General features: G+C 34.4%; 1 protein-coding gene across 12 annotated transcripts in view; it reads right to left on the bottom strand.

Annotated features, from left to right (window-relative positions):
• The window catches only part of osp (outspread), a 418,306-nt gene extending 403,360 nt beyond the window's left edge, over positions 1 to 14,946 (bottom strand). For 4 of the 12 annotated variants that reach the window (XM_067765574.1, XM_067765584.1, XM_067765576.1 and 1 more), the window contains exon 1: positions 14,253 to 14,946. The gene's annotated coding sequence lies outside the window, so the exon portion shown is untranslated. The remainder of the gene's footprint in view (positions 1 to 14,252) is intronic. The other 8 variants (XM_067765578.1, XM_067765580.1, XM_067765583.1 and 5 more) reach the window with 4 other exon arrangements.
• Between the last annotated feature and the right edge of the window lie 949 nt (positions 14,947 to 15,895).

The raw sequence follows: 15,895 nt of genomic DNA, 5'->3' as shown, positions 1-15,895 counted from the left end.
CCCAGTTCTGTTGAACGCGCCTCAAAATACTCCACACAATTTATTGTGTATAAAAGGAATATTAAGATAATACTAAGAGAAAATTTACAAAGTGTGCAGTGGGGCATTTATATGGCTGAGTAGATATAGGCTTCTGCTTTTAAACCAACAAGAAGTATGAGTATTGAAGATTTTGAATTCAAAACTCAACAACTACAAAGTTTCAATATTAAGCCAGTCAAGCCCATACTTGCAGCTAAAAAACAAAAAAAATTTAGCGGACAGTGGCCTGCTTTCGAACCGACGTGCGGTATGCTCTACACACATAGCAGTAAGTTTAAACTTTCGAACTTTATTTTAAAACCAGAACAGTGTGGAAGTTTGTTTTTCTAAATTTTTGAATATTTTTGGTTTTGTTTCAAATCCAGAAGTATTATATAATTTTAATGTCACTATATCTACGTGTAAATTAAATTTATTTACTGTGTTAAACTAGCAATAGTCTGTTAGGTTAACCTGTAGGCTGAATAAATAAATAAATGAAAAATTTGTACTTCTGAATTTTTTAAACTTTTTGGACTCGGATTTAAAACCAGAAGTTGATACAACTTTCTTCTTCTAGATGTTTAAATCTTTTTGGTTTTGTTTCAAAGCCCGAAATTTGTATAAATTTCTACTTTTCTTTAAACCTTTTTGGTTTTGAGAATTAAAAACCGTAGTTAGTTAAGAGATTTCCAGTTTATTTCAAAAAAGTTTGAAAAATTGCTTAAACCGATTAATGGTTAAAATGTTCGGCTCGAACTTTTAACCGTGTATGGTTTGCTGTTATTAAGAAATACTTTTGTATTTCATTTATTCATACGTATGAGTGTACCGGCATATGTCATACACTGATCTTGACTACTCAATGTATGCAGTATTCTTGATATATGGATTTGACAGCTGTTTTAACAAGTAACAGTAGGTCATAACAAAAGCTTCGTAATAAATGCAAAGTGGGATATATTTATAATTGAAGCATACTATAAATGTCTATATATGTGCATATACATATAGACATATGTATGTATATAAAATAGGGCACTATATGCCAACTCAATTTATACTGCCTTCCAAAACTGTGTTTTTTTTCATATATTCCTTTCTCTCAGCTAATTGCGTGATTTGAATTTTTTCAAATTTCGGGATTTTTTTTTTTATTTAGTTCTGCGACACCATGGGGACATTCGGCCTATATGACACATTTGTTGACTGGCCAGTTCAACCAAATCTAACTTGATTAATTTTCTTAAAGAGTTTCACTAAAAATATATAAACACATTTTTATTTCTTATTTATTTCCATAAAATTTGAACATTCCGTATGTTTTCTTGTACCCTATACAATATCTGGACATCTAATATCGGGTTAACCGCCCACGCGGAGAAGACAGATATGGTCTTGTTTACTAAGAGGTACAAGGTCGCACACTGTACTAGACCTAAGCCAGAAGGGATAACCCTGCAGTAGAAACCTTGCACAAAATGTATCTAGGAATCATTCTAGACAGTATGGTTTCTTGGAAATTGGAACGTGTAGGATAGAGTGTAGTAGGTCTTGACGGCAGTTTATGCATGTAAAAGAATGCTGGGGTGTACGTGGGGTTTATCACCATTTGGGTATTACTACAGGGTCCTTGTTTGTGGAATGCCACACAAAAGAGAACCTATGTCAAAAACTTACAGGCACAACATCTCAAAGTGCAAAAATATCTCTGTAAATAATCAGGATAGGGAGAGGCATACCCTCGAAGCTTGCTTCGTAAATGTCAAAATCAGATTGGGTGAGATTAAGAGACCGTAAGGGTGCTCTAAGGTGTCGAAGATCATGTGTAGGTCTTACAAACTTAGACAAACAAAGTTATTCTTATTATTAAAAAAAGGACTATAGGCACATGACATGTATTCTGACATTGCCTTCTGGCGTCACATGCCCTTAGTAAGGCCCAGCCAGAGATAGCAGATGTAGAAAGCGCGGATTAAAGGAGCAAACGATCGAGCACATTTTGTGCTCGTGCACTGCGCTTGCCGGGCTAATACTCCAGCTATCAGGTCTAAAACCAACAAGTAGCACAGGCCCTAGAAATCTTCTGGTATTTGCCAAGAAAACGAAATTATTTAATAACAAATATCCTGCTTTTTGACACGGTTTTTCAGTTATGTTGTTAAACAAACTTTTTTTCAGTGTTTGTGAGATCCTAACGGACCAGCCAGTTCAACCTTACCTTCTGTTATTATTCAATTATTTCACAAAAGCAGATGAAAACCCAGAACCAACGGTACAAAAGAATCAAGAGTTAAACAGACCCGTCTCAAAATTCGTGAAAAAAACTGGCGCAAAGAAACCGAGCCAAACACCTTAATGCTATCTTCATACATAATTAATGCTTCAGCAATTTTTCACGATGTGTAAGTAGGCGTAAAGTGCGTTTAATTAGCTTAAAGCAGAAAGGTCATTAAATGCAAATAAAAGCAAAAGCAGAAAATACTTTTGTATATTATATGCATGGTTGTTGTTGGTGTTTAAACATTTGCGAATTTAAGATAAATTGCCGTATTCAGCGTATTTATGAAAGACACAGCAACAACAGAAAAAATAAATTTTGTTTATTTCGCTATTTATTTGAATAAAACTTTTTTTTAGTTAAGCTACTATATCGTAACCTTTTCGCTCAACAGCGCTATAAAGCAAGAGAGGCCAATTTGGATATAAATTTTAGTTAGTGTATTTTACTACCTTCTCACCGTTTTATTCATATTTACCTTTCGCTATTACCTACACCTGAATATGAAAAAAGGTTTAAAACGATTATGCCTCTTTTAAATTACGTACATATTTTGTTTTGTTTAAATTCTGTATGAGCACATTTATTTTTATCTTTCATTGCTTTAAATTCTTTTTTCCTGTTTTTACTGTTATTTTTATACTCAGTTGAGCAGAGCTCACAGAGTGTATTAACTTTGATTGGATAACGGTTGTTTGTACAGGTATAAATATCAATATAGATATAGATTTCCATATATCAACATCATCAGTATCGAAAAAAAATTTGATTGATTGTCCGTCCGTTAGCACGATAACTTGAGTAAATTTTGAGGTATCTTGATGAAATTTGGTATGTAGGTTCCTGGGCACTTATCTCAGATCGTTATTTAAAATGAACGATATCGGACTACAACCACGCCCACTTTTTCGATATCGAAAATTTCGAAAAATCGAAAAAGTGCGATAATTCATTACCAAAGACGGATAAAGCGATGAAACTTGGTAGGTGAGTTAAACTTATGACGCGGAATAGAAAAGTAGTAAAATTTTGGACAATGGGCGTGGCACGGCCCACTTTTAAAAGAAGGTAATTTAGAAGTTTTGAACGCTGTAATTTGGCAGTCGTTGAAGATATCATGATGAAATTTGGCAGGAACGTTACTCCTATTACTATATGTACGCTTAATAAAAATTAGTAAAATCGGAGAAGGACCACGCCCACTTTTAAAAAAAAAAATTTTTTAAGTAAAATTTTAACAAAAAATTTAATATCTTTACAGTATATAAGTAAATTATGTCAACATTCAACTCCAGTAATGATATGGTGCAACAAAATACAAAAATAAAAGAAAATTTCAAAATGGGCGTGGCTCCGCCCTATTTCATTTAATTTGTCTAGGATACTTTTAATGCCATAAGTCAAGCAAAAATTTACCAATCCTCGTGAAATTTGGTTGGGGCTTTGATTCTAGGACGATAACTGTTTTCTTTCAAAAAGGGCGAAATCGGTAGAAGCCACGCCCAGTTTTTATACACAGTCGGCCGTCTGTTCTTCCGCTCGGCCTTTAATACGATAACTTGAGCAAAAATCGATATATATATTTACTAAACTCAGTCACGTACTTATCTGAACTCACTTTGTATTGGTATAACAAAATGGCCGAAATCCGACTATGACCACGCCCACTTTTTCGATATCGAGATCTTCGAAAAATGAAAAAAATGTCATAATTCCGTACCAAATACGAAAAAAGGGATGAAACATGATAATTGGATTGGTTTATTGACGCAAAATATAAATTTAGAAAAAACTTTGTAAAATGGGTGTCACACCTACCATATTAAGTAGAAGCAAATGAAAAAGTTCTGCAGGGCGAAATCAAAAGCCCTTGGAATCTTGGCAGGAATACTGTTCGTGGTATTACATATATAAATAAATGAGCGGTACCCGACAGATAATGGTCTGGGTCACCCTGGTCCACATTTTGGTCGATATCTCGAAAACGCCTTCACATATACAACTACCACCACTCCCTTTTAAAACCCTCATTAATACCTTTAATTTGATACCCATATCATACAAACAAATTCTAGAGTCACCCCTGGTCCACCTTTATGACGATATCTGGAAAAGGCTTCCACCCATAGAACTAAGGCATACTCCCTTTTAAAATACTCATTAACACCTTTCATTTGATACCCATATCGTACAAACAAATTCTAGAGTCAGCCCTGGTCCACCTTTATGGCGATATCTCGAAAAGGCGTCCACCTAGAGAACTAAGGCCCACTCCCTTTTAAAATACTCATTAACACCTCTCATTTGATACCCATATCGTACAAACAAATTCTAGAGTCAGCCCTGGTCTACCTTTATGGCGATATCCCTAAATGGCGTCCACTTATAGAACTATGGCCTTCTTAAAATACTCTTTAATACCTTCCATTTGATACACATGTCATACAGGCACATTCCAAGGTTACCTTAGGTTCATTTTTCTACCTGGTGATTTTCCCTTACTTTGTCTCCATAGCTCTCAACTGAGTATGTAATGTTCGGTTACACCCGAACGTAGCCTTCCTTACTAGTTTAAGTTATATTTTATTATTTACTTTTTTTCTTTATGGTGCGAACCCTTATCTTTATTATCATTCCAATATTATTTTTTGCCCAGCTGTGCTGTTTCAAGCTACTCCACAGGTTGAGAGTTTGTGCATTTTAGTAATGCTTCTTCTTATGTTTTTTTGTTTTATTGCTTTTTAAAAGCTGTGCACTTTATGAGGCGCCCAGAAAATATATATAAAATAAATTGTGCATTACTTAATAAAAACAAAAACATTAACGACATTGCAAACGTGTCTTTCTCTTTAAATGAAGTCTCGCCAAAAAGAACTAACTCAGCCCTGATTTTTCAGTATTTGGTTAAACTAAGGTTAAACTAGATCTAGAAGCAGCAAGCGGCTTAAGCTTCTAGTATTTGCCAAGAGGACGGAATTATTTTATAACATTGGTCCGGGTTTATGACAGGGTTTTTCAGTTTGGTCGTTATAACACTACGGACTCATTCAGTCTATGTGAGGTCCTCATGGACCGGCCAGTTCAATATAACCTAAGCTTAAACTAAGTTTGCTTAAAATCCAGTCAAATTTAAACTCCAGTGAAACTAAAGAACTGTCAGACAAAGTTTAGAAACGCCTTTGGGGAAGACTTTTTTGTACGGCAACATTGTTTTTTTTTTATTATCAATATAATTTGTCGATACAGCAACAGCTGGGTTTTGTTTACCCAATAAACATGGAAAATATATTTCTCCACGATTAGATAAATATATGTAGTATCTAGTTCAGAAGTTTATATCCAACATCGTTTTTTAATAATTCTTAAACCTCATATTTCTCAAATTGATATCCAAATCCAACATAATTCTCCAATCACTATCCAACCTTTGCGAAATTTTGTAAAACGTATAGTTCTCGATTTGATTTTCAAAGTCATTCTCAAATTATTACCTAACCTTTCAGAGCTTATGAGAAATGTATACTTCTCAAATTAATATCGAACACATTTCACCAGTCGATATCTTACACCGGATATCGAGTTGAGGAAATCTTCTCCAAGGTGGAACCACCAAAGCCAGCAGTTGTTTATTGTGGGAAAAAACACCTGGTTAGTAGCAGTAAGGAAGTGTTATTATATTATCATAATTTAGAAATACATTTTTAATATCTTATTTTATTTTCGTGAAAGTGTTTTAGTATTGGAATATTACATTTCTATTAAAGAAACCACACTTTCTTATCTTTTTTTCAACTTAAGTTACAGCATTTTTTGCTTTATAAAGAATCCCACTTTTGCTGAGAATGCTATAGTTCTCAAATTGAGCCACTGTTTCGAAACAACTCCTGAGATTTTAGAAGTATGCTTGTTATCAACATAAGCTCTAATTGTACTCAGGCCGAGATGATTGTTGGGTATATTCGACGCCATTGCAAACGTATGCAAACAACTGATAGGCTAACAAGAGTTTAAACCTGTCAGACCGACGGCTTAAACTCAGCTTAAACTTCATTTAAAGTAGACTTAAACAATGCAGAATATGTTTAAGCATAGTTTAACTGAAAATCTGAGTTGAACTTGTTCTGAAAAACCGGGCCTTAAGCATAACAAGTCAGGTGAGCGCTTTGGCAATCACCTCTATATGGTAAAATTTTTGAAAATGGTAAGACGTCCATGCCAATATTTAGAAGCCAACAATTTTTAAGTTTTCTAATTCATAAATGAAAAGCCGGTGGGAATATTATATTGAAATTTGGCATGAAACAAACCACGATCGCTTTAAAAATCGATATCGATACCTAAATTTCGAAAAATGGACAAAATGTTTTCATATCAAAGGCCGATTAACTGATGAAACTTGACATGTGGGTTGACTTTATGGCGAAAAATTGATAAAATTTTGGGAAATGCGCCCACATCAAAAAGAAGAAAAATTTTAAAGTTTTACAAGCCGTAAATCAAAAGCCATTGAAGATATCACATTTATATTTGGCATGGAGTTTATCCTTGCAGATATGTATGTATATACTTTTTGGTCAAACTAACAAAATCGGCTTGGTGACCACACTCACTTTAAAAAAAAATGTTCAAAGTCAAATGGTAACAAAAACACAACACTTTCGCAGTATAATATAACTAAATTTTTCTCAAATCTCACCTGAGTAGTGGTATGGTACAGTAAAGTACGTGGCCGTTTCCCTTTTTTTAGAAAATCTCTTTAAATTACCACAGAACAAAAATCAATTTAACGTAACGAAAATTGATATAAAGATTATTTTTATAACAAAAACTCTTTCTTGTGAAGGTGAATTGGTTGGAAGCTAGCGATGCTTTTTATACGCAGTTAGATATTTGAGCCGAAATTTGAACCATTCATCGGTTTAAACTTCTCCAGAGAAGCAGTAAAAACGACAAATATGCTCTGCTACTGCTCCGGCTCTTAACAAGAACAGAGCATAGAGCAGAGCCGTAGCATAAAAAAGTGAAAGCATTTCTTGTGCTCTGCTACGAGCTTCGTTGTGTTTTAGAGCGGAGTAAATAGCAGAATAGAAACTCAAAACGAAATGCTATTTGTAGTGGAGGGAGAGAAACAAAAAAAATTGTATTCTATTCGCTCTGTTAGACATTGTTATGCAAAACTCAGTGTCAATGCTCGATTCATGCTCAGGGTAAGAGCAATAGCGAAAAAAAAATTTTAAATTTTTAATTTCTAACAGTGCTCGTTTTAATTATGCTTTTCATACAACTTGGAATAAATTAAAGTCGAACAAAAAGCTACCAAATTTGGAGAGATATGACAACGACATTGTTTATATAACATGTAACCTTAATATATATATGAGAGCACACGCTGGGTATATAATGTTCGTTTTCACCCGAACTTAGGCTTCCTTACTGGTTCAATTTCAAACTTTTTTTTTCAATTTTAGTCACAAAAGGCTTCACAAATTGTTTGTTTTTTTTTTTTTGTAGAAACTTTCTTGATGGCACTTTTTCAGATCCGAAGTCTGTTATGCCACATCGACAAAATGCCTTTAGTTGACTTTTGAACGGTACATGGTAGTATAGTTTCGTATCTTGCACGTAACAGTGATTAAGGCACAAAATCAATTTACAACGGTCTTCGTTAAGATAACTTTAGAATTCTTTCATAAGCTGCTTTTATTTATTATGTATGTATCTATTCTTATTGTCAATGCTGCGCTTTTGTCGTGGCTTCGTTGTCATGACAAAATTTATATACATGCATACATATGTACGTACCTAGAGTATATTTCATTGCAGCAACACTGATTATAAAATCTCAACAAAGTTTATTATAAAATTCCATATTGAATGGTTATAAAACAAGTAAGGAAAGCCAAGTTCGGGTGTAACCGAACATTACATACTCAGCTGAGAGCTTTGGAGACAAAATAAGGGAAAATCACCATTTAGCAAAATGAACCTAGGGTGTGTATATTTCGGCCATTTTCACAGAAAACAGTTACCGTCATGGAATCTATGTCCCTACCAAATTTCAGAAGGATTGGTAAATGTTTGTTCGACTTACGGCATTAAAAGTATTCTAGACGAATTAAATGAAAAAGGGCGAAGTTACGCCCATTTTGAAATTTTCTTTTATCTTTGTGTTTCGTTGCACCATATCATTACTGGAGTCGAATGTTGACATAATTTACTTTTATACTGTAAATATATTAAATTTTTTGTTAAAATTTGACTTAAAAAAAAAATTTTTTTTAAAAGTGGGCATGTTCGTCATCCGATTTCGCTAATTTTTATTTAGCACACATATAGTAATAGGAGTAACGTGCCTACCAAATTTCATCATGATATATTCAACGACTGCCAAATTACAGCTTGCAAAACTTTTAAATTACCTTCTTTTAAAAGTGAGCGGTGCCACGCCCATTGTCCAAAATTTTTCTAATTTTCTATTTTTCGTCATAAGGTCAAAGCACCTACCTAGTTTCATGGCTTTATCCGTCTTTCGTAATGAATTATCGCACTTTTTCGGTTTTTCGAAATTTCCGATTCGTTCATTTTAGATAGCGATCTGAGATGAGCGCCCAGGAACCTACATACCAAATTTCATCAAGATACCTTAAACTTTACTCAAGTTATCGTGTTTACAGACGCACGGACAGACGGACGGACATGGCTAAATGAATTTATTTTTTCACCCAGATCATTTTGATATATAGAAGTCTATATCTATCTCGATTAGTTTATGCCGTTACGGATTACCGTTATGCGAACAAAGTTAATATACTCTGTGAGCTCTGCTCAGCTGGGTATAAAAATAAGATGTATACGATATTTTTAGTGCTTATTTAATGTATAGTGACAGCAACAAACTTGCCAACACAACCAATATTGACAGACAATACTTAGCAGTTGTGTGTGAATCTTGAATCTCACGTAAAGAGCATCAGCATCAGCAACAGCAACGACAACAAAAAAACGCTTTAGCTTTTGCCAAAGTTTAACAGAACCTACAACAAAACAAGTAAACAGCACACGTTACTCAAGCGGTTAGCCAAAGTCATACGTATGGACAAATACATATGTACATATGTACACATGGGTATTCCTAAAATTTGCCGGTAAACATTAAAGAAAGGCTACACCAGCAACCAATTACTTGTTAACTGTTCTTCATGGTTGGTCAGTAGGCCAAAGTTCGTATCAAGTCAGCGATGACAGCTGTTTGCAGTAGATCGTACATTAAGCGCCATTTTCACCAACTCGAGTTAAGTTAGATTTTATTCGGAAAATAGCAATCCATCAAAAGCTTCATTTGATATATTCGTTTTCACCAATACAGGGTGACCAACCCCCCGGTTAAATGGATAATTGTGTATATTTTGTAGAAGAAATTGGAAAAATCTATTGTGAATACATGAAAACTAGCCAAATAGGTGATATTTTTTTACACTTTTTCCTTGTACTTAGCTGAGGCGCGAAGATCACTTAGGGCCATTTCACCATGACAAATTGAACATGACAATTGCCCAACGGCATGATAATTTTGATTTTAAAATGTTCGTTTTAACCTAATGAAAACTTAGCATTAGTGACCAACTGAAGATGACAAAAATGGCACTTAGGCATCTCTGTATGTAAAAATTTGGTCGTGTTCATTGACAAGTATTATATTTTAAGAACTAAATTTTCTTTGAAATTCAATTTTGAAGAAAATTATAAAACTTTTTGAAAACGAAATTTTTATTGCAAATCTTATTAATGCATACATTGGTAGTGTCTTTTTTTTTTTTGACGCACATATGCAAACCCCGTTCCTAAAGTGAAATACCCTAAACGCGCAGTAAAGGAAAGCAACCTCTCCAGGGAGACCGCGCGTCACCCCGACTCAACGCTTTTAATACCCGTTTATATCTGGTCCACCCTTGTTGAAACTGCAAGTTTCCTTGGACTCCCATTAGAGGATATTGACGACAATTTGTGAGTATTCGCACCTATTGGATGGAGTGAAGCTCAGCTACAATAACAACAAGAACAATAATCGATACCAGAAATGAGTAAACAACGGTATTATTCTAGTTTCTGGAATTCATGGGACCTAGTCGGGAGCTATTTTACACAAAACCTATATACGACTTGTTTCGAAAATAGGATTTTTTTTTTTGGAAAAGTCCGTTGTTTCATCAACAATTAACGAAGATTTGTTTGTCCTGAGATTCAACACTTTTCTTTTTAATGCCTCCTTGCCTAAATTATCTGCTAACTGAATTCCATTGTTCTCCTATATTTAATTGATTGAGTAATTCTTTTGAATCTCTGCAACACTTTGCAAGCAAAAGTTTTAAGAAATCCCTTGAAGTTAATGAAAAATTGTATGTAGATTCATGAAAATCGATTGGTCAATAAAGTAAATTTTGTGGGCAGTGTTGTGCATTATTAATTCAGAGCAAAACTAAGACAAGTTCCAAGACCGTGGTTACTGCCTAAAAAGCATCAACATTTAATCAAAGGGATCAGCGGACTAAACGGGGTTTGGCAGTGCGAAATGGACCAAAGCGGCAACTGTGATTAGCAGCCTTATCGGTTTTTATCAGCGTCGACTTTGGATCCGATTTAGAGCTTAGTTAAACTGAATTTAAAAGTACTGAGTAGGTATCAATGTCGTAATATTACTTTCCGGAAACTTTCAGAACTACCCTCGCACATATCTAACAATAACTGCATGGGTATGCGTGAAGTCATTGAGTCAGTCAGCAAGTCAAACAGCGAGTGAGTTCTTGCTGCAAGCAACATCTCATTATTTTGTCCGTCGCAATATGTATGGATGTATGTACATATGTACACTAGGGTGGCCCTTCGTTGTGTGGAGAAAAAAAGGTGTTTGGATTTTCGATCTAGAAAGAAGCTAATATAGCATAAACGAATATATACAAAGTCTGATGCCAATCTATAAAAATTTAGAGGCTGCGCAAAGAACTTGAAGTCCTGATAAAGGATGAATTTTAAACATTTCAAGTGTTCATATTCTTTTATCCTAAAAACGTTTACTCCTTGCCAAAGCAATTTTTTATATCTTTAGTGTCTTGCTTCTTCAAAATGACTAAATTCTTATAAATCGGTCAATTAATAACAGAGCTACATACTAGAATACAATACAAATGTATAGAAGAAAACGACAAGCACCCGTCACGATAAAAATTTTCAAAAATAAATAGAAGTCGACAGCGTTTTGAAACTTGCACGTCGTTGAAGTCAAGTTGAATGAGCTTTACTCGAAAAATGCCTAAGACTTCAGAATCAAAAGTTGAAATCTTGGCATCTCTTCTATTTCATAAGTTTTTGATTATTTGACCTTTTATAATTTTAAATGTGTTTGAAAGCAAAATCTGGGGTGAAATTCTCTAACTGTGAAAAGCTGAAAAATGTACACTAATTGAAAACTCAACAAAAAATTAACACTTTAAATTTCCATGCGATTCTGTTAATACCTTGCACACTGTTTTGCTTAATGTAAAATGTCATCGCAGTGAGAAAATATTTTTCCACAAACGTCATGAAAACAAAAAGGACATTCTGCAACATTGCGTGTGAGTTTTGAATATCAAATAAAATAATTTAAAAAAAATTTAGTTAAACGTTTTTATTGAAAACAATACTTACATGAAGTATTAATAATACTAAGAAAAAATAATTAGGCAGGTCCTAGGTACTAGTCATCACACTCCTTGTCAATCTAGGGCGTTGATCAGACAATTAAATAAAAGCGTTGGGCCGGTGAAATTTCTAAAAATGTGAGGCGTAGCATAACCTGATTAAGGTTCAGTTGGTCTTATATATGACTATCAATAGAAATTTGACGCGTCCAACGCTTTTATTAAATTGTCTGATCAACGCCCCAGATTGATGAGAAGTGTGATGACTAGTACCTAGGACCTACCTAATTATTTTCCAGCTTTTAGTTTTATTAATACTTCATGTAAGTATTGTTTTCAATAAAACCGCTTAACTTAAAAATTTTTTTTAATTATTTTATTTTCAAGTTTTTGTCTTTATTTAATTGCCTATTATTTCTCATTCTATTTAGTTCATTTAGTGACTCATTATTACAATCCAATTCCTCAATATATAATCCTTCCAAAGACTTTACTCGACTCTGCGCTACGTATGTTTGTCCCTCATCCAACTCCAAAATATTTTGATGTCACTTCTACAGGACTGTATGTAATATTTGTTCCAAATATGAGCCAAATCGGACATCATAGGTCGCTTTCTATTCATGTATGTATTATGTTTTCCAAATATGGACCAAATCGGACCACAAATACGATTTTTTTGAATATCTCGATCCTTGCGCCACCTAGCGGTGATTTTTTTCATAGGTCGCTTTCTATTCTTATATGTATTATGTGTTCCAAATATCAGCCAAATCGGACCACAAATACGATTTTTGTAAATATCTCGATCCTTGTGCCACCTAGCGCCGATTTTTTTCATAGGTCACTCTTTATTCTTGTATGTATTATGTGTTCCAAATATGAGCCAAATACCATTTTTTTGAATATCTCGATCCTTGCGCCACCTAGCGGTAATTTTTTCTTATTATTGCGTTGTCATCGGGTTCTGAACTATATTCCAAATTTCAAGCTTGTAGCTTATCGGGAAGTTACTTAAGTTTCAATTACAAAATTCGTTCACAACGGCCGTGCATGCGGGCGTGTGGCCTGCCTGTCAAGTCAAGCTAAATAAAACCGTTTAAAAAGGTGTACACTTGCTAACGAAGTTTATATCAGTGAATTTTCTTGTTCACAGTTTTGCTTTGCAGGATCAGAATTTTTAAGTTTACACAATTTCCAGTGTACACTTTAAAACTCACAGTTAGTGAATCCAACCCCTGTAGAGGCTATTAATAACAAGTGATAACCAATTCCGTCCACATTGAATGAATAAGGGTGGACCAAAGAAATGTAAAAATTCATCCTTTATACGATTTCAAGCTTTTTGCACATATGTACCTACAATTCTGTTTGGTGAAGGATACGTTGACGCTAAAGCCCTGGCAAAGTTGACGTATCCATATCTATATAAAACAGCTGATCCAACCAACCTTATGGAAATCTATGTAATTAGTCAATGGTGGCAAACCATAACGCCCTAGCCATAACAATACCATAGCTAACCAATTGGTTTTTGGTTTTTCGCCATATCCATAACCTATTTATTAAATTTATTAATTTTTTATATATTTCTTTATTGTTTTGGATACGTTTTGACTAAGACACTTATTGTTTCATCATTTTTATGAAAATTTTACGATTTTTAGGTTAAGGCACCAATAACAGATGCAAATTGATATGGATAAGTAAAAATATTTTTATGACTATGTCAACTTTGCCAGGCCTTTTATTCGTTAACTGCACGAAAGCACTTGTCAAATTTGTTTTCGTCCTTTCTTTCGGACTCTACGTTTTCGCTTTCACTGCAGCTGCTCGCCATAGAGAATGCCGAGATAACGTAAGAGTCGAGTGATATCGTTTTGCCTGTCGTATCGCTAATCGTGCTACAAACGGACCAACTGCGATCGTTTTGGACACGATAGCGTCAAAGGTAATGAGGCTGTATTTCAATATTTCTGGGGGGTGAGATCGAAGATCGGAACACTTTGGAAAAAAAAGGCCACCCTAATATACACTGGTACATGTGTGTGTGTCAGTCTAATTTGCTGCACAAATTCCCAATTTTTCTTTGGCTTCACTTGTTTTCTTATTAGGCAGCTATATTTGCGCTTAAGTAATTTTTTGCATATTTTTAGCGACGATTTTCGTAAATTTTTATTGCCTTTTATACAATTCCTCATACACAATCGGAAAGGCTTTATTTATAAATTTTTTCTTTTCATTTCACATTACACAAACACACAGTTTATTACTTTTCTTTCAATTTGCCTTCACTGGTGCGTTTGCTGCTGTGACTTTGACTATGAATGCGGCAATGGCTAATTCAATCAACCAAAACTACCTGCTGTTAAACGTTTTGCTTGTATGCATTATTTTGTTATTACTTTTTTTTTAGAAAACCGAGAGGGGAAAAATTGTAAAATAAATAAAATTAACAAAACTCGATCTCTTTATAATTTTTTTTATTTTTATTAATTTTGTTTTTGTTATTTACTTGCTGCTCAGCTTCACTACTCACAATATTCATTTCGTGCTCATTTTCGCACTGATGTATTCATTATTTTGCGCTTTACTTTGATTTTTCACTTCTCCCTCCACACCATATTTTCGCACATTGCACGTTGTTTTTGTTGTTACATATGTATGTGCATATATACATTTATTAACAATAGTAGCCAACAAAAATTACACTTTTTCGGCAATATTAATTTGTTAAAAATGCAGCAGCAGTGATTTTCGTTACACTCGATTTATTTATTACATTTTGTGTTTCCGTTTTGTATTGCAATTCTTGTTTTCAATGACCCGTTTCTTGTTGTTGGCATTTTCAAGAATAATTAGATTTCTTTCTATTTTTCTTTGCTTTTGCTATAAAACATTTCTTGTACATTCGTTTTCGTAACGTGCACAACACGTACGCGTAACCATTCAGATACGTGTATACAACTCAACTGGTTTTATTCGTTAGCCGTTCATCGTTGGTGAGCCCCAATGAATGGCAATGCCCGGCTAAACAACTTGGCAACATGATGCCATACAATGGCGCTTCAAACGTGTTCAGTTTAATACTTTGCTCATACATGTTTGACGTTCTCCCAATTTATTGGGGAGCAGAGTTGTACATATTTGTTGTATGTTGGCGCTCAGATGGCATGTTTAGTAGGTAAGGTCAGGGTATGCCCTGGCAGCGCTAAATAATGTAGTTGGGAAAAGCTACTTTTGTTGTGCACTGAAGGCCGTGACACAATGACATTTTTCATATAGATGCGTTTACACAAGCTTATGCATTCCAATAACATCGCCACAATCAACCAAGATGTTGCGTTTGTAAATATGAAGGAACTTCAGACTTAGCAATTGAAGTTTATTACGCTCATTCACATACAAAATTTCGCGAATCACTGTTGTAAACAACAAAAATACTTGCTAACATATTTTGTGCCGTATTCGATTGTTATATTGCAGTTTTTAATTGTGAAAAATGTTAGAAAATTTACCAACCAGTGGGAAAAATAATTTCACTTGCAAAGTGTGCCAACACCCTTAGCCAAAGCAAATGTCAAATTCTTCTTCTTATGATTTGCTTGGAACAAAATTGGGGAGTTGGCTACTTTTCAATACCAGATGACGCCAGTGTCGGTCATTCTACCGTTCTCCATAAAAATACGTGCTATCTACTCGTAATGCATAAGCTTGCATATATGAAAAACTGCTTATGTGTCGGAGCTATGAAATACTGAAAGTGGGGGCAATTGGAACCGTTTCTTTAGCACCATTGCATGTTGATAGCAAAACTATACTCAATTAGCGTTTAGTATTTTATCGAAGCTTGATAATATTTTCAGATTAAAGTTATCAAATATACAAGTTGTTCCAGGGTACCAGGGTGCCTCTT

This window comes from Eurosta solidaginis, chromosome 2, assembly GCF_040869045.1.
Source record: "Eurosta solidaginis isolate ZX-2024a chromosome 2, ASM4086904v1, whole genome shotgun sequence".
Lineage (NCBI taxonomy): Eukaryota > Metazoa > Arthropoda > Insecta > Diptera > Tephritidae > Eurosta > Eurosta solidaginis.
This window is presented reverse-complemented; position numbering and strand designations above follow the sequence as displayed.